The sequence below is a fragment of the Nycticebus coucang genome, chromosome 12 (genome assembly GCF_027406575.1).
Source record: "Nycticebus coucang isolate mNycCou1 chromosome 12, mNycCou1.pri, whole genome shotgun sequence".
NCBI lineage: Eukaryota > Metazoa > Chordata > Mammalia > Primates > Lorisidae > Nycticebus > Nycticebus coucang.
Window position 1 is genome coordinate 77,513,096 of NC_069791.1, and position 13,197 is coordinate 77,526,292.

General features: G+C 37.9%; 1 protein-coding gene and 1 pseudogene across 5 annotated transcripts in view; one reads left to right on the forward strand and one right to left on the reverse strand.

Annotated features, from left to right (window-relative positions):
- Positions 1-13,197, forward strand: part of AUTS2 (activator of transcription and developmental regulator AUTS2) — a 1,299,114-nt gene that overhangs the window by 507,085 nt on the left and 778,832 nt on the right. The window lies entirely within an intron of this gene.
- On the reverse strand, positions 2,409-5,465 carry LOC128562755 (AP-2 complex subunit beta-like; annotated as a pseudogene). The gene has a single exon (XR_008373488.1). The product of XR_008373488.1 is annotated as an AP-2 complex subunit beta-like (transcript).

The window sequence follows — 13,197 nt, forward strand, 5'->3', positions numbered from 1 at the left end:
GCAAAGATGGAAAACTGAACATCAGACTTTGGGAAAAGTATAGATTAAATTTGGTTTAGCTCTTATCTTTATCATAACTTATGTCTGGGAATTATCTGCTATTGCTAAATTGACATTTTGAGGAATAAGACAAAGATGATGAAAGACTAATCTTTTTTTCTTTGTATTTTAGTCCATAAGAGGTGCTTAGAATTTCAAATATACTTACTTGCCTGTTGTAATGCCGAAAGCATCTCAATGTATTTTTACCAGTAAATTCCTTCTCTAGCATAACCTGTTTTTATGGTTAATTCATTGGTTTTATAAAAATGCAATTTCTATCTATACTATAAAATAATGCTTTTTTTCTTTTGGCCGGGGCTGGGTTTGAACCCGCCACCTCCGGCATATGGGACCGGTGCCCTACTCCTTGAGCCACAGACACCACCCATAAAATAATGCTTTTAAAATACATAAAAAATAGGTAACTGAGATGATGAATATGTTAATCTGTTTTACTGTAGTAACCATTTTACTGTATATGTCTTTCATAACATCATGTTGTATACCTTAAATATCCATAGAATTATTTAAAATAATGATATTTCAAAAAAATTTTAATGTGGCCAATGTAAAAATATTTTAAATATAATTTAAAATTATAAAGTTATTTTAAAACTGATAGTATCTGGGGACAGAGGCATTTTGATGTGCTGACTAAAAAGATGGTTATTGAGTTGAACAGTGTGAGTCTGTATCCTGCTATACCACTTCCTGGCCACAGCTCAGTTTTTTCATCTTTGTAGTGAGAATAATTGTGTCCACTTCTTGGTTTTATTATATATTGCATGCAAAGCATTTAATATAAAACCTGTCAGATATTAAACACTTAAGAAATGTTAGTAATAAAAATATATAGAGTATGCCTTTATGCTTTCAAGAACTTAATCTATAAACATCCTTTGATCCTTGATTTCATTTGAACAATAGCCAAATTGAAGAGTAGTGAGAAATAAAACAGAGAAAGTAAGAATGAGACAATAGAAAGAGAACTTTATTTAGAAAGGATTTTTCATCCTCATGCTTGGAAATTTCTCTCCTTCTTCTGCAGAAATGATTCTGACAGGTGACTGTGAAATGGACTATAAGGGAGGGAGAGAGCCGGCAGTTTTTAGAATCTAGGAGGATCTGGTTAGTTACCTGAGATTAACCATAGCATGACCTACCTTCAACCTGGAAACCAAGTGCTTCTTCATCCCATCTTTCCAGCATTTTCATTGTTTACAAATGATGGTGATGCTAGAGTATATTTTATTTTCTGACACCTTTTTTTGTTTCCAAGAGAGAGAAACACATTCACAAGATTTGCTGCCCAAGGAATTCCAAGTATGGGTTTCTTGAGATAGACATAGGCAGAGAAAACTTGATCCTGATGTATGCCTTATACCCTCTCCCACCAGACACTTTACCTAAGTGTGGAAATTACTCAGGATTTTTAAATTAATTGATTATATTTATTATATTTATTAAATGCTGAAGAACATTCATCAGTACATGCATGAGTACATGTTTCCTTTTTTTTTTTTGAGATAGTCTCAAGCTTTCACCCTGGGTAGAGTGCCATAGCATCATAGCTCATAGCAACCTCCAACTTGGGCTCAAGCAATTCTCTTTCCTTAGTTTTTCTATTTTTAGTAGAGACAGGGTCTCGGTTTTTTTTTTTCAGGTTGGTCTTGAACTTGTGAGCTCAAGCAATTCACCCGCTTCAGCCTCCCAGAGTGCTAGGATTACAGGCGTGAGCCACTGCGCCTGGCCATGAGTACATTCTTATATAAAAAATTGTCACCATTTGTCTACAATGACTTTGGCTTAGGAATCCCATGATATAGACCTAAAACCATAACCAGAGCTAAAACCATAGCCTTTACAGTCAAATAGACCCCATTTAAGCTCCTTCTTTGTATAACAGTGTGTATTTGGGAACGTGAGATCACTTGTCCAAGCACTAGGTTCCTTATTTGGAAAGTGGAATTATAATTTCCGCCTGCTTCATAAGATTATTATAAAAATTGGTGCTAACATAGATGAAAAACTCCCAGCACAGTATCTGGTACCTGGTAGGCATTCCACCGATTTTACCTGTTGTTGGACATATTTAACAGGGCTTACTTAGGAAGGAATCCATATAAATGCTGAAATGAATTTTTAAAAATTCACTACAAATTTTTAGGTTAAGATCTAATCATACCTCTATTTTAATGGTTTTTTTAATGTTTTAATGACACTTTTCCTTGCTTTAATATTTGTCTTTTTCTGCTTTTGAAACGAGCTCTCGATTACAAAATATCAAACTACACTCAAAAGAGGATGTAGAAAAAGCCAATCACTGGCATAGCATGGAGAAGCCCACAAGTAAGTACAGATAGCAGCAGTGGGTAGCAAGAGGTGGGAGGTGATTGAAGCAGTGGTTAAAGTGTTCAGAGGAAGCTAAAACTAACAGGTTGTCCACTAATGCTAGCATGGGTTAGACTAGTCACTACCTTGGTGGGTGGCCTCAGTGTATTTCAGTTCAGATTCTACACAGCAATACAATTTCTTCCAGTTAAGAGTTCTTGGCTTGCACCGATCACAGGGTGACTGGAGGGTACTGGACCAGTCCTTAGTTTTTCAAAATGCTGTCGTAGACCTGATAGATATATTGAGAGACTTCAGGAGCTCTCCACTTCAGTGACAGCGTATAATTGGGGTTTCCTGGCTGGATACGTAGTTCAGCCAAAATCCAAATGCCATTAGTGAGCTTCAGGGATTGGTGTAGCGAGTCCTGCCCTTCCACATTCCTCTTGGCAATAGTATAAACATTGTTGTTTTGCAACTTGCTGGAAACAGTGTCAACATTTAAATGACATTCCTTAATCTGAAACTGAAGTTCATTTTCATTGGGAATATCCTTCCACGTGGCAAGGAAGACCTGGCGTTCCATTTTGCCATCTTCTACAAAAAACACATTGAGTGGAATGAGGCAGCTGAAGTAGAAGACATCAATATTGTTTTTCACAGCCATCTACAGATTATTTAGAGGTTCCATCTTCATGACTGAGCCCAAAGTGTTGAGAGGCAGGGAGATACCAATGCTCTGGTTTGGCATCAGTGGTGTATAGATGGTGAGAGGAGTGCTAGGGATGACACCAAAGCTGTTCTTGTTAGCTGGATCGCAAAGTCTGTCATATGCTGCAGAGCTTTGTTGGTGAAGTTCATTTCCGTATAGATGTGTCCTCGGTGGTGAGTAAATGTTCCTGAAATCTCTAAGGCTTTAGCCTTTACTACAGGTAGCCAGACAGCCTTAGGAGCTACATATCCACCAGGTGCCATGCCAATTCCTGTGGACAGTTCAAACAGGTCATTCAGACCACTGCTGACCACAGCAGGAGTAGGTGAAGGAGCAAATGTTGCAGGCACTGATGAAGGGATGAAGGATTGTCCTACCAGACTATCTAGACCTCCTCCAAAGAGATCCACTGCTCCCATCTGCATGGAGGATACTTGCGGCATATTGACTGGGGGGCCGAGGTCAAGGTTTAAAAGATCCCCGAGGAGGTCACCTTGAAAGGGGGATAACCAGAAGCTGTTCCAGGTTGGTAGTAGTGGTGGTACCAACAGGGCTGTCACCTGCATCAGTGCTTCCATGATGAATCGGCAAGTGTTTGCCATGGATTCCATGACTTCCTTCCACAAAAGCATTGGGGGGCTTATGGTACACAGAGGCCAAAGAACCAATGCGGCAGATTAGCTCATCCAGCAGAGTGGGCTCAATAAGGTCTGTCTCCTCAGAGATCAGTGGCTCAATAAGGTCTGTCTCCTCAAAGACCACTTCTTTGGCTGTGACAGGGTCAGTTGAAAGAAGGCACCAATAAATATAGCCCCGGTCTCAAAGGTCAGGATTATCAGAATCCTGTGTTGCCAAACTCAAGACCTGCTGGACCAGCTCCTGTGTTTCTGATGGTTTTTTGAGCAACAGCTTCACTATGGCAGTAAGCAGAGTGAGCTGCACTGAGTGCTTTCATCATGAAAACCTTCTAGGAAGCTCTCTAGTAACTCATCTGTATTGTCAATTCTTTCAGCATACTCTCCCACAATCCAAATCATAGCTGCTCGAGCATCTGGCTCATCCAGGGAGTCTAAGTTCTCACATAAAGTGGCAATGATACTTTCATACTTGTTGGGGTATTTGTGGAAGATGTCCCTGATGACAACAGTCGCCTCTTGGACCACATAATTTACTTTGGTCTTGATTAGATCAAGCAAAGTGCTTACACAGTGCTCTGCAGATTGCTCCACCTTTATGGCACTTCGTCCAATGGCCCTCACAGCTTTGCAAGCAAAGTCAACATCCACCTCTGTAGCATATTCCTTCAGCTCTGCCAGAACCTGAGCAATGTTGGCTTGAGATGCCAAACGAATCATGATATCCAACTTCTGTAGTTTAACGTAGATGGGATCATTGTACTTCACAAAGAAGACTTTAATTTCCTGCTTCAAGATTTCAGGCCTTTTCTGGACAATTAGGTTGATGTTCCTCAGGGCAACATACTGCACTTCTGGCTCCCCAGAAAGCAAAGTGACAAGTGCAGGGGCTAACTTCTTTAGCAGCATATTATAGTAGTCAGAGTCCTTGGGTAACAACTCCAGAAATTTCATTAGGACTACTTTTACTGCTCAAAGCACCACTGCTGAGTTGGCATAGGATAGCTGGGGAGTTAACCACTCACAGATGCTCTGAGCCTCCCGGTCATCTTTAGGGTTGTAATTAGACAAACAGTCCAGGATGAAAATCTGGCCCCATTCAGTGCACTCATTCAAGGCTGTCAGCAGCTTATTAATGTTCTGTGGGTTCAGACCGAGTAAGTTGCTGTTTGGGTGAGACTCACTGATTTCAGATAGTGCTGCTACAGCATTAGCCACCACCATTGGATTTGAATCTGCTATGAGATCCCCTAGAGAATCCAGAAATCCCTGATATTCTACCATTTGGGCATTGATATCATGGAGTTTTGCCACACAGACTGCTGCTGTTTTCGGAACATAGGGATCTTCATCCTTTAAGCACTTGTGGAGGGGCTCACAAAGATATTCTGTAATTTTGTCCACCCGGATGCATCCCATGGTTCTGACTGCCAAGGCCCGAATCAAAGGATTAGGATCTTCAGAGTCCTTCACAAAGCTATTGACAGCCATGATGGCCATGTCTGGCTGACTCTTGGTATAGTTCATCATGTAGAGATAGACGAGCTTCTTTAATTCCAGATTGTCAGTCTGCACACAGCTCACCACATCTGGAAAGAGAGCGCTAACATCCTTCCCCACAGTCATAACAGCAACCAGTTTCTTCACAGCCTCCTTTCTCTTTTCTTTCTTTTCATTGTTGAGTTCAGCTTTTAATTCAAAGATTTCTCTTTTTTATTGGTTGTGAAGTACTTGGAGTCAGTCATGATTTTGGATCTTCAATGTGCACTGGAGGCAAGGGCAACAGTAGCGGCAGCAGCTGGAGCGCACAGCCCATGTGGTGGTGTAATGGTTTCCCACCCATCACGATTCTTTAATGGTTTTTTTAAATAATAAAATTATTTAAAGAGTTTTTTTTCCAGTTCCTATTACCCTATGGTTTAAAAATATTCAAATTAATTTATTGCATACTTCATATAAGAATGATGATATGATGGAGAATTGATTACTTGAGATATTGATTTAATCTAATTCAGTATAATGATTTACTGATTTTCATTTAGTGCATACTAAGTGCCAAACCCAGTCTTGTCGCATATGGACAAACTTCCAAATACCACAAGGAGCTCACAAAAGAATTTATTTAAATTTTAAGGGTTAGAAGGAGGAGTTTCATGTTTTACAAGAAGTTTTTAGAAGCTTATTAGCGGACCTGCCTTGATATGAGTTCTAATTCCTCCTGCCACTAAGAGGCTTTCTGACTCTGGCAACATCTAAGACCTCTCTGGCTATTTTCTATAGAGTGACTTAGGAGAAAAGTATGGCATGCTGTGTTTATACAGTTTGCTTTTTTGGGCAAGCTGGTGGGATTTAACAGAGTGGATATTCTCTAATGGAGTGGAAGGTCCTGAGGCAGCCACTCTGAGGTGCCATTTCTATACTCTGGATCAATTCCTTTCCTACCTATTAATTGTGTGTGTCTGAAAGTTGAGTTACACAGATGAGTTTATCTCTGTAGTTTTTTCTATCCCAATTATTTCATTCAGTAGGTTTCTCTATAATTTGATTATAAACATTGTTTACATAGGATTTTTAAAATTAACATATCTGCCTTTCAAAGAAAGTAATCCATATATAAAGCATAGAGTGATCAATATGTGAGAACATAAGGTAATTCCCATCCATCCTCCCAAACTTTACAAGAAATGAAATATATAAATTAGCTTCCTCTAGTGATAAAACTGCAAGTTTTCAGGCGAAAGAAAAAACAGTTTAGTAGCACCATCTGGAGGCTACAGAAGAGGAAAACTCTATGTGCCTCTTAAATGCAAAGAGTTTGTGGAAAAAGGAAGAAAAAAGCTTAATACTCCTTTTAAAAAGTCTATAAAAATTTCTGATTTTTCTATTTTTGTTCTTCACTCATACATTCATTTCTCAATATGTCTCCAATTATCCTGAACTAGTGGAATACAGACCCAATTAGCCATGTGTTTTCATTAAGATCCTGATTTCACCACATGCTTATAAATTTCTCTCCTTCTCTGTAATAATGGTAAGGATAGTCCTATAATCATGAAATTCTTATGGATTACAGTAGGTTTGTTGACAGTACTTTATAAGACCTGAAGCATCAAGGGACAGTTTATTTTGGCTCTTCTATATACTCAAAAGATTTGTTGCATCATTTACTGTATTCTGGAAGGTAAAATAAACGTAAGCATGCTTGGGTTTGTATGTATTTGAAGTCTTTTTTTTTTTTTTTTTGAATGAGGTTACTGTATTACCTCTTAGGTTCAAAATTTTCTCACAGTTTTCTCTGTCCTTCAGATTCTGCAATTCTCTAATCCGAAATAGCTTGAGGGCATAGATTATTGTTTCACAAAGGAATCTGGAAAGTGTCTTTGAATGTGATAGTAGTGGAGGTAGTATTTTCATTTCCAGACACCCTAGTTTCTTTATCTTAGTTTTTTGGTTTTATTTGTTTTCTTATTAGTAAACTGGTATCATGATTTTTGGCAACCTAGAATTTTTTTTTTTTTTTTTTTTTGAGACAGAGCCTTAAGCTGTCACCCTGGGTGACAGCACAGCTCACAGCAACCTCCAACTCCTAGGCTCAAACGATTATCTTGCCTCTGCCTCCCAAGTAGCTGGGACTACAGGTGCCCCCCACAATGCCTGGCTATTTTTGGGTTGCAGCCATCATTGTTGTTTGGCGTCCTGGGCTGGATTTGAACCCACCAGCTCAGGTGTATATGGCTGGCGCCTTAGCCGCTTGAGTCACAGGCGCCAAGCCAGAAAACTTTATTAGATTCTTTGAATGATTGGGTTACAAAGTTTTTAATGGTATTAGCAGAGTTGCAAATTTCTTTTGCAAATAACTTATTAAAATTGACTTCATAATTGGCCCACCTGTAAATTATTGGTGGAATTGCCGTTTCCTTCTGCTGTGTTTGTTATTGGCAAGTGTTTAGGAGTCACTGAAATGTGCAGAGAATAGGCATCAATAAAATGTTAAACATTGTAAGAAGCCAAGCCTCTTCCCCTGCTTAAAAAGATCCAGTATGGATCATAAAGAGTAGAAATAATTTACTTGAACAAGTAAAATTCAAGAATGTAACGTTCAAGAATATTAATTCTTGAAGGAAAAGAATAGAGGAGATGCATATTGAAATAGTATGCGAAACTGAAGAAGAATTCAAAGGATAAAAACTGGTAAGATTTTTAAGATAACCTATTGAAACAGATGAGATAGATCGTATCAAAACTGAAGCCACAATAATATGTATTTTTAAGTTTATTGTAGCTCAACTGCTACATAATGGTTTCAGTTAAAGGAAAACAATGTTTCTATTTTTAAAAAACTCACTATTTTTAATGTGTCAAAAAAAGTATATTAAACAGCAGAGCCTTTCTCTGGAAAAAGAAAAAAGCACTAATTCTAATACCATTAGAGGTTTAAAATGAGGTGCTGCCTTATAGTTCTATAGCTAATATTTTCCCCTGTTTTTCTCGCACCAGATGGCACTGTTTAGTTCTATTTCACAGTCTTGTTCTGGAACTTTCTTTGGGAGAATCAGTTTTAGCCTAGACACACCAGTGACACCTCTGTATTCTGCATGAAGTCTTTATGAATACTTGTAAAAGGCCATTGACTCAGAAATGAAGCTGTTTATTTGAGGTCTTGTGGTTCTTTTCCAGTTGCACATTTACTGTGAAGTGAGCCTAATAAACCAGCTGATTAGAAACCTACATGCTTCTTACAGAGTTCAGCCGGTATTTTCCTTGGAGATGTTGCAGCAGTGTGATTTTCAGCATTTTCACAGGCTAGTCTGATTATCTGACACATTTTGGAATTATTTTATATGTGAAAGTGGAGCTATAATCATACAGGCACACTCGTTTAAAAAAAACATCTTTCAGACCTTAAAATGTTTCATGACAGTCTGTTGAACTGTAGATTCATCAAATTCAATTAGAAAAATAAAATGTAAACAATTTTTCCTGACTGGTCTATTCCCAAGGCTGGCTTAAAAGCCTCTGGTACCATTATGTGTGAATGGGGCAGGTTCACAGTCAGACTTATACCTCTTTGCTGCTGATAAAAATAAAATGTCTTTTTGGACATTGGAATTAGCTTTAACTTAATAAAAATTCCAGAATCATATTGTAAGGCTTTATTATCTCTGTGAGCTTTTGCTCTTCTCTTCTCTTCTCTTTAGAAACAGTGGATGTAATTATGGTACAGATTTCCTAAAGACTGCTTCTCCATTTACTGTGTGGTATGAAGAAAAACAGTGCTCTATTTGCATATTTTGAAGCTCCGTGAAACTCTGCCATTTTTTGAATGCTTCGCATTTGGTACTAAATGCTCTCCCCCTTGCTTTCATTGCTTTGTATTCTCTTGTTGGTTATGTGATTTCAAGAATGAGAGCAGGAGTGGAGAGCCCTCTCTAACTGGTACTACGAATGCACAAATGAAATCTCATTATTTCTGTGTTTAAAAGAAGGGTTGGTTGATGTATGGTATTTTTACCAGCCTCTCCCTTCTCTCCTTCCGTGCCCATCCACAAACCATTAACTGGAAAGCACAGCAGCTCCCCTTCAAACACCCTCCCCCTGCTTCTGGAGAGGCAGTGGAGCCAGTGTGCTGGTTTCTAGGCGCAGGTCCTCCAGGCTGAGCCACAGCTCTCTGTGGAAGCAAGCATAAGACAGGTTGCTTCCATAAATCAAGCCTGGATTTTATTAGAGTGTTTATGTAACCTCAGTTTATGTGCTATAATTCTTCACTGTGTTGCCTAGAGTAATTCCCAAAGAGGATGTTTGGTCTTTTTCCCTGGAAATGTTTTAGCACAGGCTTTTTGTTTTGGCATTCTTCCTCCCCTCACCCTCTGCCTTTTTTGGAGTGGGGTGGGGGTGTTACTAACAGTTAATTGCTCTTTCATTGAGTAAATAGTATAATTCAACATAGGTTAGATTCTGTTTATACTAGATGTTATCCCTATTCTTAAGTAGGGGGGACCTTTTCTTCAGATTAATTCTGAAGAATTAATTCTTTTCTTCAAATTAATTTTTTACATTTTCAAGATTATAGGATGGTAGGGTTAACTTAATTGCTGAATAAATGAAACAGAAGTGGAAAAATACAGGGTTCGCCATATGTGGGAGTCCCCAACCCTTTACACCCTACCCCTAACAGATCCAATGTTGATAGAGTCACATTTATTGGTGAGAGTGAAAATCCAGACTGAAAATAAAGTGTTTTTTTGGACGTTGAAAAGTGTGAAATAGACTTTTTACTGAAGAACATGTCAGGGTAAGATGACTGTATTCAACTATATTCTATGTAGGTGAGTACATAGGAAGAGAAATGTTGCCTGATGGAAATGAAGACAATTTTACTTACCTGTAGCATTATTTTTATTTTTATTTATTAATTTTTTTTCTTTTTTTTTTTTTTTTGCAGTTTTTGGCCGTGGCCAGGTTTGAACCCACTACCTCTGGTATATGGGGCTGGCACCCTACTCCCTGAGCCACAGGTGCTGTCCCGTAGCATATTTTTAAAGACATAGCTACCTATTTTTACTTTGTAGTTCTTTCTTCAAACTTTGTGTTTATTCCCACAGAGGGAATTAGGTGATGAGTCTATAGTTAAGGAAAGAGTTTTTGGATCAATGCTGATTGGACACGTTACAATTTACGTACTGCAGCTAGCACATTAGCAATTGATGTTTGATCATCGTTGAGGTTAGAAGGTATTACACAGGTGTGTACTTTTTCTTTGTACTTTAAAGAGTATAGTTAATCCTGGGGCAAAATTTGGGAAGGAAGTATGCAAACAGAGCCATCTTTTTACATTTATTAACACTTAAACCACAAAGTTGTATATATGCTTTAGAATTGTGCAATTCAGTATTGTAGCTAGTAGCCAAATGTGGCTATTAAGCATTTGAAATATGACTAATCCTAATTCAGATTTGCTGTAAGTGTAAAGTACACACTGGAGTTTGAAGCTTTAGTATAAAAACAAGAACATACAGTATCTCTTTAACAACTTATATATATTATGTGTTGAAAGAATGAAATATTAAAATTAATTTTACCTTGTTTTTACATTTTTAAGTGTGGCTATTAGAAAAACTTTAAATTATAAATACAACTCACATTTGTGATTCACATTGTTATTAATCAGTGCTATTTGACAGTTGGTTTGTCTGGTAAGAATAGTGGACTAATATTAAAGCTTTCAAAATTATACATTTGAAGAAACATGCTATGCTTTCTGTTAAAATATTAGTAGTCAAAATAAGTGACAATATATGAATGAATTTGGACAAATTCTTTTTTATACAACCCCAAGATTTATGAGAAAACGCTGACTAGAATATTGTCAACTAAAATATTCCTCTTTATCTGCCAAGCCTTCCTCTAAGTTTCTTAACTGAGGGCTTTCCTCTAATAGGATGTAGAGGTTAAGGGGGTGGACTCTAGGTTGGAATCCCAGCTTGGTTGCTTACTGTCCCTCTAATCTGAAGCAATTTATTTAGCTACCTTGTGACTCAGCTTCTCCATATATAATACAAAATATATAAAATACACACAAGGACTTGCACATATCACATAAGTACTGTATAAGGGTTAGCTATTATAGTTTCAAATATTAGTGTTATTATCATAACATCTTGTTAAAATATGTACAACTTTGATAGGTTATTCAAACCTATACGCTTTGCAAGCAAATGGAAACACTGACTTTTAACAGGATACTTCTGTTGAAACTCAGAAGCAATAAGCAACAAGTAAATAGGAATGTAAACAAACAAGATGAGGAGCTCATTTATTGGGAAATGATTAGAACATTCTGTAAAATGAAATCTGTGGTATTTGTATGTTAAATCAATTGAACTGCTTGACATAATTGAATAGTACTGTATGTCTTTTTATCATGTTTCTCTGTCACAAGGTATATTAGTCAGCAGTTGTGAGGCTTTGGATGCTTTCTTTATATTTGTTGTATCCTGATAAAGAGATAGCAGACTCATAATCCTGTGTCAAAGAGTGACTATGCTATATTGTCCTAAGAATTCTGAGAATTGTAGGTCAATGCATATGCATGCATTTAAATACAAGTTTAATTTGTCATTCCAATGTATACTCTCCAAGGCTAGCTCACCTTTGAGCCAGTTGGTTTTTGTTTGGCTAAATTGAAGTTATCTGGATAAGACCCTAAACAGTGCTCTAAAAGAAGTTTCTTATGCTGATGAGCAGTTTGCGAGTCATCTGTGACATAAGTTTGTGATGGTGGAATTGATGTTTGTGATGGGGTGTATAATGAGAATCTCTGTGGAAGAATCTTTTTAGGGTCCAGTATAGTTCTTAACAAGAAACTTATTTTCAAAAATCGTTTGTAGGCCAGTATTGCTTTTATATCACATGTAAAACAGTTTTTGTTTTTAACAAAATGTCACGTAAATTGATCAGGAACTTCTTTTACTTGGCTTTTAAAAGTCATTCACTGGTGGCTTGGTGCCTATTGCTCAGTGGTTAGGGTGCTGGCCACATGTACCAGGGCTGGTGGGTTTGAACCTGGCTGGCGGCTGCTAAGCAACAGCGACAACAATAACAAAATAGCCGGGAATTGTGGTGGGTGCCTGTGGACCCACCTACTTGGGAGCTGAGGCAAGAGAATCGCTTAAGCCCAAGAGTTTGAAGTTGCTGTGAGCTGTGACACTATGGCACTCTACCAGGCGTGACATAGTGAGACTCTATCTCAATAAATAAATAAGTAAATGAATAAATAAATGTCAGTCACTGGTGAGACAATTTTTTTGAACACTTAAAATCTTCCGGGCAGAATACTAACTCTTAAAGAGTTCACAAGGGATACACACTAAGGGATATATATTTTAGTAGAGGATGGTGATACTGCAGAGATACCTCACTTGTACATTTTTACTCATTTATATCTTGCCATTTTGCCCTTGTAATATGAAGTAGCTTTAGTATAAGGCTGAACCAGGTTTTAGGATATAAAGCAGCTGAAGAAAACCTCCTAAGAAGGCTGTCAAGCCTGACTTTTCCATTTTATGAGGTAAGCAGCAGGAGCCCATAGAGGCTTTGGCATAAGGAAGTGGAGAAGTCACTCCTACTGACGGTATTGGCGTGGGTGGCATAATGTCACAGAGAGAATGTAAGACACTTTCAGCATCTAGTCAAGATGTGGTGAGAGGCTTGCAATAAAGAGTGGTGTATAGGTGAAGGAGTGAGAGATGGGCAGGATTTGAGACATTTTAAGGCAAATTCCCCAACTTGTATGTATGGAGATATGAGAGGGAAAAATGGAGGATAATGATTCTCACTTGATTTTCCAAATACAGCAGGCTTGACGTAAGACATCTTAAATTTGAGGGAACTATTAGACTTCCAGGAAAACATGGTAAATAAACTGTTGAGTATATAGTTGGCATTATGGGTCTGGTATACTGGAGAGTATTGGGCTAG